This window comes from Chrysochloris asiatica, unplaced genomic scaffold (genome assembly GCF_000296735.1).
Source record: "Chrysochloris asiatica unplaced genomic scaffold, ChrAsi1.0 scaffold00024, whole genome shotgun sequence".
NCBI lineage: Eukaryota > Metazoa > Chordata > Mammalia > Afrosoricida > Chrysochloridae > Chrysochloris > Chrysochloris asiatica.
In genome coordinates this window covers 3,754,826-3,760,953 of record NW_006408542.1, presented here as the reverse complement: position 1 = coordinate 3,760,953, position 6,128 = coordinate 3,754,826, and positions in this window count along the sequence as shown.

Genomic DNA, 6,128 nt, shown 5'->3' with positions numbered 1-6,128 from the left:
AAAACATACCTTCCAAGATGAAGGGAAATCTCTTGTTCATTGTTTGTCTGAAATCTGAGATAAGAAAATCTTAAAATTAGACGTAAGAAATTCATTAAATTAGCACAAATCCACAGTTTAATGTCTATGTCTTCAGGGTCTTTATCATGGGAGTAACATAGATTAGAAATTCGTTTTAAGCACCTCCTTGTAATCCAGGCTGCACTTGCCAAATGCATAGCCTTGCATAAAATAAATTTGGAGTTTAAAATTTTTGACCTGTATAAATCATATAATTTATTTGAGAATTATATTTTAAAGCAAATTTCAAATGTTTATAATGCCCTTATGTAATTTTATTGTTCTTACGGAAGCCATTTACATTGTTATGAAATTTGAAATAAGACTAGACAGTAGTTTAAGTTGATCCTGAACTTTAATTTGCTTTTAAATGGTATTTGGAAGCTTTCTTTTATATTCAGAAATTATAGAAACTGAATGAATACCCAACTGTGTCCTGTTTCATACGTTCCACTGAACTACTTGAGGAAAGAAAAGGGGCTCTTGCCCACTTTATTCCCTCATGGACAGTTCCGGTCACAAACAGGACTTGACAGGAGGTCCTTTCTCTAAACTTTGAAGATGGCTACTACCCAGGACTACTCTTTTCTTTCTTTATGAAAAAGAGCAGTAATTCCTAACTTAATTTGAGAGCTCTATAGGATGGGCATTGTCCTGTGAACTACAAGCCTGCCAGTCATTCTGCAAAAGAAAGATGAGGCTTCCTGCTCCTGCAAAGATTTATAGCCTCAGAAACCCTACACAGGGTTTTGCTATGAGTCAGAACTGACTCGATGGCACGAACAACACAAATTTTGCCCTCCACAAAATGTTAAAACTTTCAGTGATGGCCATGGTATAGGATGGCGTTTTAGTGCTCATCTAAGGGGAAAAACACTGCTAGCTAGCCAGAGAAAACAGGTTGCTTTGACAACACAGCTATGGCACCTCTTGCTTTTTCACACTGAATGAAATGTAATGGTCAGACCACATTTCTTCTATCTGCTCCCAACCTAAGCCAGACCTAGAGCCAGCCTCACTAGTAATAGCCATGAAGGTGTGAAATATTTCCCCTAGTCTACAAACCTGAGTTTTTTTCTAATTGGAATGTGTCACTTTGTCTAATAATTTGTAGCTTATACCCATAAAAATACCTAATACATTGAAAAAACAGCTTACAAAAATGCATTAGCAAACTGGACACCCCTTTCAAGAAAACATTAAATTTTGAATTGATTACCTTGGCTTGTGTTCATTTTATTAAACAAAAAATAAGCTCCAAAGATGCCCACAAGTTCAGCTGCTAAAATGCCTTTAAAGATCTTCTTTGCCATTGGTTCCATAGTGCGGGTCATCCTAAATTTAAACCAATAAAATATATGTAAACCTGAATAAGTATATTCAAACGTTTATCATCATATAAATGACATATAAGATTGTCAATTTATTGCCACAGTTTGCATGATTATATAGGAAAATGTGCCCTTTACTCAGTTCCAACTTATAACGACCCTGTATAGGGTTTCTAAGAGTAGCTGGTGAGTTTAAACTGTCAACCTTTCATTTACCAGTCCAGTGCTTACCTTACACGGGTCCTGAAATTACTATGGATTTATTGTATTACACATGCCACACAACCTAGTTTTTCAGTTTCCTATGTCAGACCTGGTGTGGTGCTATAGGATAAGCACTGGACTGCTAACCACAAGGTTCAAACCCACCAGCCACTCTACACAGGTGTGGTATGAGAACTGATACGTAACAACATACAGTGATCAGCATTCCTAAGAGTCACAATGGAAACCAAAGATGCAAGAATGGATAAAGCACAGGAAAAATCAAGAAAGCATCATAAAAGTTTGGAACTAAGTTTCAAAAGCCTACCTAAAATTACAGGATTGTGGGAGGTATGTGAAATCACTTTTTAGTTGAACTACGCAGTAAGATATAAAGGGGCCCAGGTGGTGCAGTGGGTTAATAGTTGGGCTGCTAACCACTCAAAAGAAAGATGCAGTCTGCTTCCAAAAAGATTGACAGCCTTGGAAACCCTGTGAAGCAGTTCTAATGTGTCCTCTAGGGTCACTACGAGTCACATGGCATTTGCTTTGGTTTGGGTTTTTATGGGCACAGATCTACATCAGGACTTCCCACTGCCTTCGCATGTGTAAGTCACTCTGTGCCCACTAGGTTTTAAGAATAAAGTTATAGTTACTATAGCTCTGTGGTGACAACAATTGGGAGGCAATTAACACTTGGAAAATCATGCTTTCCTCTAGAGCAAAGGATAAGTTTGTTTATAGCCTTAGAATTCTGAGAGTGTTTTCCTTTAAAGCAAAGGGCAAGTATGCTTATTGTCCATTATAAAAGAGTTGGGCTCCCTACACATAGGATTCTTCGCCTGAAATGCAAATTGCAGAGTGTGAAGTTGTCATCCAGCCCTCTTCACAGAGTGTAGTGGTTACTGGACTGTGCAAAGCTGATGGAAATGCTGACACTCTGGCTGCTGCTATTGGGGTAATAAAATCCTTTGTCTCAGACCCATCAATTGTTGTGTCTTCTACCTGCATCTGTGAAACTAACAAGCTGTCTATCTTGTGAATAGGGCAAAATCTCAGCTCCTTCCCAATTCCTGACAAAGTTACTCAGTGAAACATAACAGAAAGCACCAAACTTCTGAGAGTCAATTAGCAACAACACCATTTCATCATGAATTTAATGTATCACTCAGTCTTGACAAATTATCTTAATAACTAATTACACATTTGCCATGTGCCAGACACTGTTCTCCAATGTTTCATATGTATTCCTCACTTATTCCAACAATACCAGATAGTGTGACAATTTATAATTAATAGAGTCCCAGAAATGTTAAATAACTTGCCTAAAGTAACATAATTATCAAATGGTAAAGGCAAGACATCCAACACCAGAACCTAGGCTTCTCACCACTAATATAATGGGTCTATTTTCCCATATGTAAAATTAAGGAATGAAACCAGATGAGATCTGAAATTCCCTTTCAGTTGTAACATTCTTTTTTTCCTCTTTTCAATTGCATTTTGTGTGTGTGTGTGTGTGTGTGTGAAATCTAAATATCAAATTGGAGAGTACTGACATTTAATAACATTGAGTATTCCAATCCATGGATATAAAATACTTCTCCATTTAAAAATATATTCTTTATTTCATCAGTGTTTTATAGTTTTATACATATAGATCCTATATATATATTGTTAAGACTCAAGAGCTTCACTTTTTTGTAATTAATGAGTTTGTAATTTAATTTTTCTTCTAATGTTCACTCAGTCCTTTCAGCAAATAATTGTCCAGTGCCGACTCTGGTGTCAAGGCAATTAAGTCAAGATACCTTTTCCCTCTATAAACGAGTGTAATGATGTCTGCCTAGTGTATCTAACAGGATTTTGTCAACCCACCAATGACAATGTGAAAACTTTAGTAAAGTACCTAGAAAGACAAGGTTATTCTCTATATACTTTTTATGGCTGGAGCTCTTCATTTATTTAATCAATATATTTACTGAATTATGTGTCAGACAATTTGCTAAATGCTGGAAATATAAAGTTACCAATAAACCGGTTCTTCTTCCCTAGGAATAGCTAACTAACAGTGTTCAAAAACGAATTGCACCACTCAAGAGACTTGCTAAAAAGGCATTTCTGGGTCTCAGTTTCCAATGCCCCACTTCTTCCTCCATCCCGTTTATGACTCATCACATCTAGGGTTGATATACCAGTAACCTGTCATTTAGCAGGCACCCCAAATGATTTTTATACAAGAGCCTTTAGATCACAGGAGAAAAACTGTCCTAGTCCACCCTTTCACTTAACTCAGCACTTGGTTTCTTTCAGTCTATCAGAGAACCTCAGCATTTTAAACTTTACCTAAATGCCATCCTTCCCTCAAATCCTATATCTCCCTTTCTGTGGTGAAAAGTCAGAGGTCTGTTCTCTGGTATATGTCTTTCTTGACACGACATAGTAGTAAACCTAACTTTGTTGGAAGACAGGTGTATAAAATATAAACTATATCCTTAATGGTATTGTGTGTGTATGTATGTGTATGCATGTGTATACAGTATTAGGAGCCCTTATGGCATAATAGTTTACACGTTGGGCTGCTAACCTCAAGGTCAACAGTTCAAATCCACGAGCAGTTCTGCCAGGAAAAGATGAAGCTTTCTGCTCCTATAAAGATTTATAGCTTCAGAAACCCTGTACAGGATCACGTTAAGTCAGAACCAACTCAACAGCACACAAACCACCACCATCATCATATATAAAGAAATTCATATATAAGTAAATATTTATGTAAATATATTTAACACACATGAGAAGACTTCAAAAAGTTCATGGGAAAATGGAATGAAAATGGAATTCTTCCACAAATTAAAAAAGTTTCTGTGTATATAAAAGTAAATTCTCTATTATGCAGGGTTATTTGGATGGTATGCTCAGGACGCTTCATCTCACCTTTCCATTTATAAAATGTTTTACTTAATTCCTTACACTGTGGGTCTGGCAGCAGACAGTCTCAGGTTCTTCTGTTTATCCTCCCCACCCCACCCCACCCCCTTGTACATTAAAAATAACTCCAAGGGAGCTGAACGTGACTTTTTCTGCCAGTACTATGCCATGTTATAGTAAACAGAACAAATCATTCTCCCTTTCCATCCTCTAACCTACCTCTTGGCCACATCTAAGCTTTTTTATAACTTCCTTTGTTTCACTTCTTTTCTTTGAGGTAAGCATAAGGTTTTAATCTTTTGGTCCCCAGGGGGATCAAATTTCAAACTGAAAAAAGAGACTTGCAGGGAGGGGAGAACACCTGGTAATGATAGCAGGATAATCCTACAAAAATAGGGTGTTTAGTTACTCCCACGCTTAGGCATTATGAAAAGGAGTCAGCAATAGATGGGATAAACAGGACAGGGAGCAAGGATCTTGGGCTGTTCCCTATTAGAAAACGCACCATCACTGCATCAAAGAGCACACACATAGGATATCAAAATCCTGCTCTTGACTTTGAGGACATAGAGAAAAAGAGATTTGAAAAACCTGGGTTTACATTACACATATTCAGTAACAGTCATATATTCTATTTTCTTGTAATTTAGACCTTGCCCCTTGCTTAACTTTTTAAGCAAGGGGCAAGGGCTAAAAACTTAAACCCTTTTTCTTGTTTAGCTTTTACGTTAATAAATAAGGGAAAGACAATGAAGATCTAAACAGGGATGTATGTAGTTCTGCCACATATTGGGTGATGACTGTTGTTGTTAAGTCGGTTCCATAGCGACCCTGTATAGGGTTTCCCAGGAGCAGCTAGTGAGTTTGAACCACAGCCCTTGCTGTTCAACAGACCTTGCGGTCCAGGGCTTATTCTACAGTGCCAGACCAAGTGGGCAAGTTATTTAATCGGTTGGGATAAGAGGCGGACAAACTTGCAATAAAAGTGCAAAGTGGTGTCTGGAAAGCCCTTATCTGAAGCTGTGCACCAAGGATGGAAGCGAAGGCTGCTCCTCTGTGTAGAAGTGGTTGCAAGGTTCAGGGGATCTGAGTTCAAGCAAGATGATTTCGGACAGTATAGCTCTTAAAGAACAAAGTTTCTCACCACTACATCGCCAGGTTGAATTAAGTTTCTTGACTCCCACGGTCAAGAGCAAAGGACCTCGCAGATGCCAGGAAGAGCTGTCCCCGGTTGTCCACTCTGTACGTCCTGGCCTGCAGTCTCCCTTGTCCCGATGTTCCAGACCCGCTCCCACCTAACCTCCCCGCCACCCCGGTTCCGTCAATGCTCCCAGGGAGCCTTACCCTAGTAGCCCTGGGCCTTTTCCCAACACAATCTTCCTGCGACCCCACCGAGGCTCTGTCCGGGGCCTGAGCCAACCCGCACAGACAGCAGAGCAACACCGCCCAGGCTACAGGGCCAAGGGCGCAGAGCGACCCGGAAACACTTGGCCAGCCCCGATCCCGCGCTCGCGCCCACGCCGGCGAAATTAAAACAGTGACGCTTGAGTCTGTCCCGCGTGACCTCAGAACTGTGGCAATAAACCTGACCCACCCCTCCTTCTG